Here is a 10,958-nt window from a genome sequence, read left to right on the forward strand (position 1 = left end):
ACTCCCCTGCCCAGGCTTCCTAGGATCAAGGTGAGTACTTTTTCAGTCCATTTCCCTCTGATTTTTCCATCTAAACAGCAAGATGTGAGTCATGTGTGCTCAGGTCTAGGCAGGAGGAGACACCCTGAAAATTCAAAACGTGACGCCCCAATGGCCTCCCCACTCTAGTCTAAGCAAAGGGCCCCTTTGGCAAAGGGCCTCTCCATTGTCTGTAAAACAGAAGGGCTGGCCCAGAACAAGAAGCAATCTCTGAGACGGGGGAGGGGAAAGCGGGATAGTAATGCTGGGTAGGGCCTGCGGAGTGAAAACTTCCTGATGAAAAGATCTAGCGATGTGAACATGTAAGCATCTCAGAGAAAGTTTTGTTTGCAAGGTCAGAGTCTCCTCGTTTTCTTCCCACTTGAAATTCAGAAGGGAAATCTGAGTAGCAAAGGGTGTCTTGAGGGACGTGCGTTAGATCTGTTCCCCACAGACGGCACGATTGCCAGCCCTCGGGATTGAGAGATTGATTGTTTTTTTGTTAACAGTCTGGCGAAGAATTTGATGCCAAGCACCCACTGCTGGTTAAATCGTCGAGCCAGCCGGGATGAGGCTTTTTGTTCTCCTGCTTTGTGACTTCGCTTTTTGAACATACAATGTTGCCAACAGTTCCAAATGGTATCTCCAATTAGTTGCCGTTGGAAGATTAAAAACTATCGGATTTAGACCACATTGTAAGAGGACGCATAACTGGGCAGGCCTTCAGAGAGGTATCTCCCTCCAACGGTTCAAAAAGGAAATGTTTTCTAGAGCGGCACAAAAGAAGAAAATGCCTCTCATTCGCCTTCCTGCCCATATCCATCAACACCAAAAGCAACCATGTATCGAGCACCCACTAGTGTCACGTGGAGAACGCTGGGCGCTTCAGTTAGGAAAGCTAGACCCGTGCAGTGCACCATTCAGAACAAGGTCAGAACACTGGCTTACAGACACCAAAAGGCTTTCCTCTTCATAACTATTTATCATGGAAATCACCCCCGGCCCCTCCCCTTCATAAAGACAGCAAAGATGTGAAAATGCAAAGTTGTTTTTTTCCAAACATGACTTTCAGACTTACAATAGGTCAAGCATCAGTGCTCAGATTGACAGCCGGAGGAGGTGATCAGACAGGTGTGAGTATCTGTACAAAGAAAAACCAACAATTACTTGGTGAACCTCAAACAGCCTACCATGTCTCCGGCGATGGGGAGACCTCATGATACATAAAAAAAAATTTTTTAATCATATAATTGGGGGCTTGTAAAAGTCTTGTCACAATCCATACATCCATCCATTGTGTCAAGCACATTTGTAGCTGTGTTGCCGTCATTATTTTAAAAACATTTTCTTTCTACTTGAGCCCTTGGTATCAGCTCAATTTCCCCCTCCCTCATGAACCCTTGATAACTTATAAATTATTATTTTGCCATGTCTTACACTGACTGATGTCTCCCTTACCTCACTTTTCTGTTGCCCATCCCCCTGAGAGGGGGTTATATGTAGATCATTATATTGGGCTCCCCCTTTCTCCCTCCACCTTCCCCTACTCTCCTGGTATTGCTACTCTCAATATTGATCCTGAGGGGTTTGTCTGTCCTGAATTCTCTGTATTTCTAGCTCTTACCCGTACCCGTGTACATGATTTGGTCTAGCTGTATTTGTAAGATAGAATTGGGGTCATGATAGTAGGGGGAGGAAGCAATAAAGAACTAGAAGAAAGTTGTATGTTTCATCAGTGCCATACTGCACCTTGACTGGCTTGTATCTTCCTTGTGACCCTTCTGTAAGGGGATGTCCAATTGTCTACAGATGGCCTTTGGGTCTCCACTCTGCACTCCCCTTCATTCACAATGAAATGATTTTTTGTTCTGAATCTTTGATGCCTGATCCCTGATCCTATCAACACCTCGTGATCACACAGGCTGGTGTGCTTCTTCCATGTGGGCTTAGTTGCTTCTGAGCTGGATGGCCACTTGTTTACCTTCAACCTTTAAGACCCCAGATGCTCTATCTTTTGAGAGCTGGGCACCATCAGCTTTCTTCACCACATTTGCTTATGTACCCATATTGTCTTCAGCGATCATGCTGGGAAGCTGAGTATCATGGAATGTCAGGTTATTAGAACAACGTGTTCTTGCATTGAGAGAGAACTTGAGTGGAGGACCAATGTCTATCTGCTACCTTGATATTAAGCCTATAAATATATGCACATAGCTCTATGTCCCCAGCCTCATATATAAATATATTTACATATGTACATGCCTGTACTTACATCTCTATAAATGCCCTTTGCCTCCTAGTTCTTTCCTCTATTTCCTTTTACTTTCCTCTTGTCCCACTATCATGCTCAGTCTTCTTTTGGGTTTCAGTAATTCCTCTCAGTTATATTGCCCTTGATCAAGCCCTCCCAGACATCCTACACCCTCTTTGCCATCGATTTTGGATCACTTATTGTTCCCTTGTCCATGGGTTTGTTAACACTCACTTCTTTTTCCCCACCTCCTCCTCTCCCATGTCACCCTGGATCCCATTGTTTTCTCCTCTGGATTGTTTGTCCCCCTATCTTATCTAGATAGACCTGTAGAGACAATAATAAGCACAAAAACAAGACAGAGCAAAATAAAACATCAAAAGAAAAAAAAACAATAAAAAATCTACAGCATAAAAAAGAAAAGCCTATAAATAGTTCAAGGTCCATCTGTTGACCTTTATGAGTGTTTTCCCACTGAGTCTAATGGGGTGCCACAGCCTGGCCTCAAATTCTATCTTTGGTATTCCCCGGGGACTTCATTGCTTTGCTCCCCTCGCTGCTCTATTGCACGGGCCCTTAGCGTTTTGCCCGGTGTGTTGACTTCCTGATACTTGAACCCATCCGAGAATCGCTTGTTTTCTTCCCTTTTGCCTCTGTCTTTCCAGCTTCTATCCTTAGCATTCTATTTTCAGATGTGCACTGTTAGTGCTCATACTGCACAGTTAATGTGCCCACTCCATTCCTTAAAGTTAGCAAAACACAGGAAGTCAAAGGTTTCTTCTTAGAAAATATACAGCAAGTTTTGTCACAGCACATCTCTCTGCAAGAAATCTATCTACCCCTACTCTCTTATTGGGATTTGAAATGTGTGTAACACTATATAACTATTAAATGTTAAATGTCAAACGTGAGAACGTATATATAAGAAGAGTAGGGAAAATGGAAATGTAAAATCCATCAACCATGAGAATTTTAATTCTACAAGAAAAACTCATACTTACAATAGAAATTGTGACCAGATAATCATGCCTTAACAAACTGCCAGTTTCTGTTTTACATATTTCCATTATCACTTAGTGAAATGTGTCTTGATATTGACTTACTAAGAAGTTCTCTATAAAGTCTTCCAAAATTTAACAGTTATTAGGCAAATGCATTCAAGTATTTTCATACTATCTCAGTGTGGATATTTTGTTTGGGGGAAGGAAGTCTTCAAATAATGCATAAAATTTTGTAAATATATATATATATTTTAAGACTAGTATTAGAAACTGGATCCTAGCCAAACTCACACCAGATTCACTGCTGTCAAGCCAACTCCGATTCACACTGACCCTACAGGACTGAGTACAACTGCCCTGCGAGTTTCTAAGGTGGTGACTCTTGACTAGAGTAGAAAGCCTCATCCTTCTCCAAAGGAGTGGCTGGTGGTTTCAAACTGCTGACCTAGCAGCCCAAACGAGTACCCCACAACAATACCAGAATTCCTAGTCGTAACAAGTACATTATTCCCCAAACCTAATCTCTTTCATTTCTGTCCCCATGAGAAAGGCGATTCTCCGAATTTACATAGAATGAAGAAGATACTAATGCTGATAGACTGTGAGATGACCTCAATCCATCACTGGCTACGTGACAGGTTAGAATTTAACCAACACATCACCCTCAGTCCAAATACAGATTAGTGTGTTGCTGTTTGAAACTTTCTTTCTTTTCTCTTATCACAAAAATTTTTCTTTCGGTGCGGGTAGGGAGCTCAGCTCTTCGGTGGCAGGTCTGGGGAAGGGGCGGCAGGTGTCAAGTCGGGCCGCGAAGGTGGCAAGAAGAAGCCCCTGAAACAACCCCAGAAGCAGACCAAGGAGATGGACGAGGAAGAGAAGGCATTCGGGCAGAAACAGCAGGAAGAACAAAAGAAACTCGAGTTGTTAAAGGTGGAGGCCGTGGGGCAGGGCCCCTGGCCACAGGTGGAATGAAGAAATCTGGCCAAAAGTCAGCTGTTCTTGGTGACTGAGGCCACGGTGCCCCTTGATGCCGGCCCTGTGTAAACATCTGGATTCCCTGCTCAAACATGTGTTGCCCCTATAGTTAGAATGAAGTGTTGTCTTGGGGCCTGCTGTACATTTAAGAAGACACTTTTGTTAAAAAGAAGAAAAATCATACAATGTTTAGTTCCTCTCACTCAGCGATTTCTGTCTTAGCTGTGAGGTCAGAGTGAACCCAGTCCAGAACTTGCCAGAGCTGCTCTTCCGTCTTTGTGGTGCCCAGCATTCTGTACCATCAGGAATTAAAGCCACTCATTTGAAAAAATATTTATATTTCTTCAATGTCAACAGACTTCTGTGTGAATTTTCCTGTGTTCAACACCACTCTGTGGCCCAACACTTCCTCTTGTGGGTCTGGCATATTAACCACAGTCCCTGTTTTATCCTAGCACAGCCATCTGAAGCAGCCAATATATGAGCAACCTTTACTTTCAGAGTCTTGAGAAGAAAAAGCCACTTTAAGAAGATTCCCATTCTCCCTTAATCCTCAACATGTTTTTTCCTAGCAAAGGGCATACTCTGTGTCTTATAATAACATCTGCGAGAATCTGGCAGAATAATGCCTTCAAGAACCAGGAATATAAAACATGATTTATGAGAATGAAGATTGAGTAACTGAAATCCCTCAAGCTATGGAGTTCCCACCAAGCATGATAATTTCTCACCAGCATTGTCTACCGAAGTCTCTGTTTCCTATTAAAATATTCCGTCAAGAGTGAGTTTAAATAGAGATGGAGTAGGTACATAAAGGCCCTGCGTAAATTAAACATATTTGTGAGAAGATCATTTTAGATTAAATCTAATGTAGTTAAATTATTCATCTTCATAGACGATGAATATATCCAACATAATCCTCATATACTATTATTTATAATGCACTAAGAATGAGGAACCCACACACAGAAAGACAATGTTTTGAAAATGATGAAGGCAACCTATGTACAAATGTGCTTGATACAACTGATGGATGGATTGTTATCAGAGCTGTGAGAGCCCCCAAGAAATGCTTTATTTATAAAAGAAATAAAAGGAAATAAAGAGAGAAGAGCCCAGGTGGTGTCATGGGTTACATGCTGGTCGGCGGTGGGAAGACACCAACCACTCCACGGGAGGAAGATGAGGATTTCTACTCTTATAAAGAGGGCGGTGAATGCACAGATGTGCTTTACACAATCGATGGATGTATGGATTGTGATGGGAGTTGTATGAGCCCCTAATTACAGTCTTGTAAACTCACAGGGCACTTCTGCTCTGTTTTACAGGATTGCTAGGAGTTGTAACTGACTTGATGGCAGTCCGTGAATGAACATGTTAGAATATTAAACCATTTCCTGGAAGTAATGCGGAATAATGCACATAAAAATCCATCTCATTCCACAGAAAATTAAATTCTATATCTCTTGTATATACCCAAAAGAATTGAAAGCAGGTACTCAAAATGATGACTGTATATCAATGTTCATACACTGCCATTCACAGTGCCCATAATATGGAAACAACTGAGATCTCTATCAACAGATGAATGGATAAACAAAATGCATACACATACAATGGAATGTTATCTAGCCATTAAAAATGAAGTTTTGATACATCCTATAACGCATTATACTAAGTAAAAGAAGACAGGCAAAAAAGATGAGTGTTTTATTATTCCATTTCCATGACTCCTATGAGGTATCTAGAATAGGCAAATTCAAAGAGACGAAAAATAAAAGAGGTTACCAGGGATGTAGAGAGATGAAAATGGGAGTTATTTATTTTTAATGGGTAGAGAGTTTCTGTTAATTAAAACAAATTAATTGTGATAGTTACGCAACATTGTGAATGAACTCAAACCACGACATTGAATAGTTAAAATGGTTAAAATAATAAAGTGTGTTATTTATATAGCAAATGATAGTAGGGGGATGTTGAAGAGGCAAGGGTTTTTTAAAAAGAAGAAAAAATCCATCTCACTTTTGAAGAAGGAAATGGCTGGCCGGCAGGCTCTCCCAGCTAAGGTTTGAGGTGACAAGAAACTTTCAGCAGCTAACTCCCTCTGTAGGTCTCCCTCAAACCCCAGATTTAACCTGGCTGCCATGGAACCCATTCCAGTTCGTACCTGCCTCTAAGACAGGGTAGAGCTACCCCATAGGCCAAAGGAGAAGTGTCTGCAAGTGAATAACCACGATTTATAATAAAGACGAACATAATGCTTACCAGGTACTGGGCGATGTCCTCTAAGCTTTATATGAAGTGTTCTATTTCATCTTAAAAGCAACCCTAAGGATGTGAGGAATTTCAGGCTTAGAGAAGTAAAGCCAATTGCCCAAAGTCACACAGGTAGGGAAAGAGAGAAGAGAATGCAAACTCTAGCTATCCTATCCCAGAGGCCCCTGATGTCGCTAACCCCATGACAGCATCTTTCCCAGCATCACAGAAACCACCGGAGAATCTTCAAGTTGTCATCACAGAGCTTCTAGTCTTGTCCTCCTTTCTTGTCTGTAAGCTGTCATGTCTTTTAAGTCTCAATTTCTTTCTGCCAAGTGAGGTAAGAGCACTTCTAGAATTTAATCCAGTATTGAGGCATAATAATGAAGTTTTGCAGAGGAAATGAAATAATAGTTGAAATAGAGGGAAAGAAAGAAACTTGATTTGAAGAGGAATGAGGTGCTTATCTTTGTGTCCTTTCCAGGCCTTTGCAAACTTCCCACCCCCCAGCGCCTCCTCCCCACCCCCCAGCGCCTCCTCCCCACCCACCAGCGCCTCCTCCCCACCCACCAGCGCCTCCTCCCCACCCACCAGCGCCTCCTCCCCACCCACCAGCGCCTCCTCCCCACCCCCCACCTGCCCTTTCCGGGAAATTCTGCCATGTCCTTATTCTAAATAGTTGTCCTTTTGTTGCTGATCATGACATTCATTGGGCTGGCTGAGGTTGCCAGGAAATCTGTGAAATAATTTTCAACTAGTACATGGTTCATGAACACACACAAAAGAAAAATAAGAAACTTAAAGTAGCTATTTTGTCCATCAATTAAGAAACAGATGAGTGAGTTGTGACATAGTAATCTGTAGAGAATATGAATGGTTCATGTCTATTGCATCAACATAGAAAACATATGAACATTGTAAGCTTAATGAAAAAGGCGTGTTGAAATACAGTGATACTCCGTTATCCAATGGCTCCACGCTGTACCTTTCCACACCTTGAACAGCCAAGTGTGGAAACATTCTGCTCGGTGTTCATACCTTTGCTCTGTAGTTAACCGAAACCCAACTTGAAAACCCCTGTGGAGGCAGAGAGTGGGTCCCACATCTCATGTCACCATGGACACAAAGGAGTGACGCTTCCATCTAAGCACTGCTCTCAGACAACGTACACTGTAATGTGAGGGGGGTGTCAAAATATTCACCATTGTGCTGTTTTGTGTGTGCTTTATTACAGTAAAATACCTTAACTATGGCTCCAAAGAAATGTAGTTATACCAGCGGTAAAGCCACACGGAAAACCGAAAACCACAATAGAGTTAAAGAAAGAAATCATGGCAAAACTTGAAGTAGGTCAAGGCTAGTCAGATTTGGTGGCTGAATTCAACATGACCAAGTCAACCTTATCAACACTTTTGTGAAGAAAAAAAGATTAAAATGACTAATGGAGCCAAAGGTGTGACATCGTTAACTACAAAACAAGAAACCCAGATCATCAGAGAGGCTGAAAAATTACTGTGAACTTGGACAAACCAGAAACAGTTCGGTGGCGGTAGAGTATCTGAGCAGTGATCTGAGAGAAAGTTAAGGTCCGTAGTGATTTAAAGTCCTGGAAAAATGAATCGGTAAGTGTCATTTGGGGCCTCAGAACCAATTATTTGGTTGTGCATTAGTTCTTAGGGGAAAAATATGTTCAGTCTCAAACTTTTAGTGTTCAAAGACAAATTTGGAACAAATTGAGTTCAATGATCACTGTGCATATTTAATTTTTAAATGCCAAAATATTATTTATTGGCATGGACAAGATCGGGCGCGTTCAGGGTGGTATGGCCGTAGACTATTGGCATGCATATATTAAAGCTAAAATACACAGTTGCCATTGAGTTGCTTTGGAATCACGGTGATTGATTTGTTTCAGAGTAGAACTGTGCCCCAAAGGATTTTTGAAGCTATGACCATATCTGCACGATATTTATTTTTCAATCTGAAATAAAGATGGAAAATGTTAACATTTTATTAAATGCAGGTGGTCCCTACACAGTATTTGTTATATTAGTCTTTATCATTTTCTGATAGTTTAAAATACAAGTAGTTTATTATTTCAAGTACAGAACTGGGAAAAGTGGTAAGAAATAGAAAATGATTTATTTGGGGTGTGGGAGGGAGAAGAGTACTGGAGAATATATATATCTGGTGACACCGGGATTAGGCATGGGGCTGCCAACCTTAAGATCCACGATTCAAACTTCTCAGGAAAAAGCTGTGATTGTCTGCTCCCATAAAGATTTACAGTCTCGGAAACCACATGGGAGGTCATTTTGACTTGGAATCAACTTGATGGTAGGGTGTATATATATTATATCTATACTATTATATATTTTATACATATACTATCATAGATATCATTCTATCATATATATATATACTATCACACATATATATATATCATACATACCTTTTTCTAGAGGGAGAAAGATGGTGCTTTCTACCCCCAACAAGAGTTACAATCTCAGAAATTCAGGGGGCAGCTCTACCCTGCCCTATCAGGTTGCTATGCATAGGCATTGACTCAATGGCAGTGAGTGAGTTTCTTTTGCTCAGAAAAAGAAATTAGTCTAGGGGCAAGAGACTGGTGGGGTGTCCCTTGTGTAAACCACTGGAAACAATATCAACGTGGAGGTCTCTAAGCCGCGAGCTTAGGGACGGGAAGGATGCCAAGTGCAGAGTGTGGACGGGAAAGGGAGACAGTAATCAGATACAGTGTCCTATGCGGTAGGTGGGGAGGGGTTGGGGGATGTTTATTTGTAAATAAAGTGAATCTTGCATTGAAACTGGCTGCAGATGCAAAGTGCCCAGGCCGGGTTGGAGCTGAGACTCCAATACAATCAGAAAGGAGAAACCCGCTTCCTCTGTCCTTATTGCAGCCACCGTGTTCTTATTGGAAGGAATGGGATTAGCCAAGACAGGAGAGACCATGTTTCCCCATACTTGGGAAAAGAAGTCAATCCTAACCACAAGTAGACACATGCATATACAGCTCCAAATGTCTCATTAGTTAGAGAATCTCGACAAATAAAATAAACTGTAAGGAGAGACAAATTATCAAAGGGAACAAGGTATCTGGAACAACAAGTTCAGCCAAAGCACTAAAAGGTCGGAAGGCAATCAATATGGCAGACAATATAGCAGAACCCATGATGGCCCAGGCCTGGGTAAGGATTGTGCATTTGAGTTTATGGCTCACATCGCAGGCACTCCCACCACTTCCTCTTTCTCGTGCTCAACAACAAAATCGGACTGACGCTAGCAAGGGTCCACAAGGAGAGCGCTGCCCTTTGGACTGTCCCACTTCACCAGGCTCCGAGGCAGCTGCAACATCCTCCTGCCAAGCACTGTCGTTCCCGTGGGAGTCCTGGCTGTGGTGGGAGCAGTACCTTTCAACACAAAAGCAAGCACTGTGCTACTTAATTCAGGACGCTTTAGGGATAAGCAACCCTGCCCTAGAAACCCTTGTCTCAACTATAAGCTGGATCAGGAAGGTTTTTCCCCCTTCACTTTGCAAAAGCTTCATTGGTTGAGGTACAGGAGACATGCTGGCCAGGGCTGCCAGCCCCAATACGCCCAGGGATCGGGCTGCAGCGCACCAGGGCCTTTCCGGTACCTACAGGGCCTTTAGCACTGGTTGCATTTCAGTTTTCACCACTGAGACTGAGACGAGCCGCTCAGGGAGGTCAGAGGTGAGCTCTAACGCAGGCTCTGAAATGAGACCACGCCCCCGTAATGCTGTGCATTCCACAGCTTGCCCAGGGAACCTTCCTCCGGGCTCTGAGAGACGGCATCACAGGATGTTGAAATGCATGTACGCGTAAGCCATATATGGAGCTCAGGTGGTACAGTGGTTTACGCATTGGGCTGCTAGCTGCAAGGTCAGCAGTTCAGAACCATCAGCTGATCTGGGGGAAAAGATGCTGCTTTTGCCTCCTGTGCAAACGTTACCACAGTATCCTACCCTGTCCTGTAGGGTCACTGTGAGTCAGACTCAGCCCGAGGCAGTGCGTTTGATACATCACAGATTGCCCATAATTAACCTCTTCTTTTCTTCCTGACAACTTCGTTTGAGCTCTTTCCCCACCAGGAAGGTATGCTGCGCTGACGGCAATGGAGTATTGGTTCCAAGCCACTGAACATGTGCGAGATCGTCACAACCTGCAGCTGACTCCCAAATAAAAGAACTTTAGTCACGGAACAAAACGTCACAGAAAGTCACGACGAGACCAACTTGGATAATATTTAAACCGTAAGGATCCAGCAAACCATTCCCTGACCAAGAATGGTAATCCTGCCCCAATGCGTACTCGTGATTATGCCCCGGAAATCTACCACACAGTCATGTTCACGTCAATGTACTTCCTGGTGAGTACATATGAAACTGCAACTCCTACTTTTTTTTCCCCCCAGAG

The 10,958-nt window shown here is 42.7% G+C and overlaps 1 pseudogene; it reads left to right on the forward strand.

The window, feature by feature from the left end:
• Window positions 1-858: 858 nt before the first annotated feature.
• Window positions 859-4,280, forward strand: LOC142442418 (translation machinery-associated protein 7-like; annotated as a pseudogene).
• The last annotated feature ends 6,678 nt before the right edge of the window (window positions 4,281-10,958 follow it).

This window comes from Tenrec ecaudatus, chromosome 3 (assembly GCF_050624435.1).
Source record: "Tenrec ecaudatus isolate mTenEca1 chromosome 3, mTenEca1.hap1, whole genome shotgun sequence".
NCBI classification, from domain to species: Eukaryota; Metazoa; Chordata; class Mammalia; order Afrosoricida; family Tenrecidae; genus Tenrec; species Tenrec ecaudatus.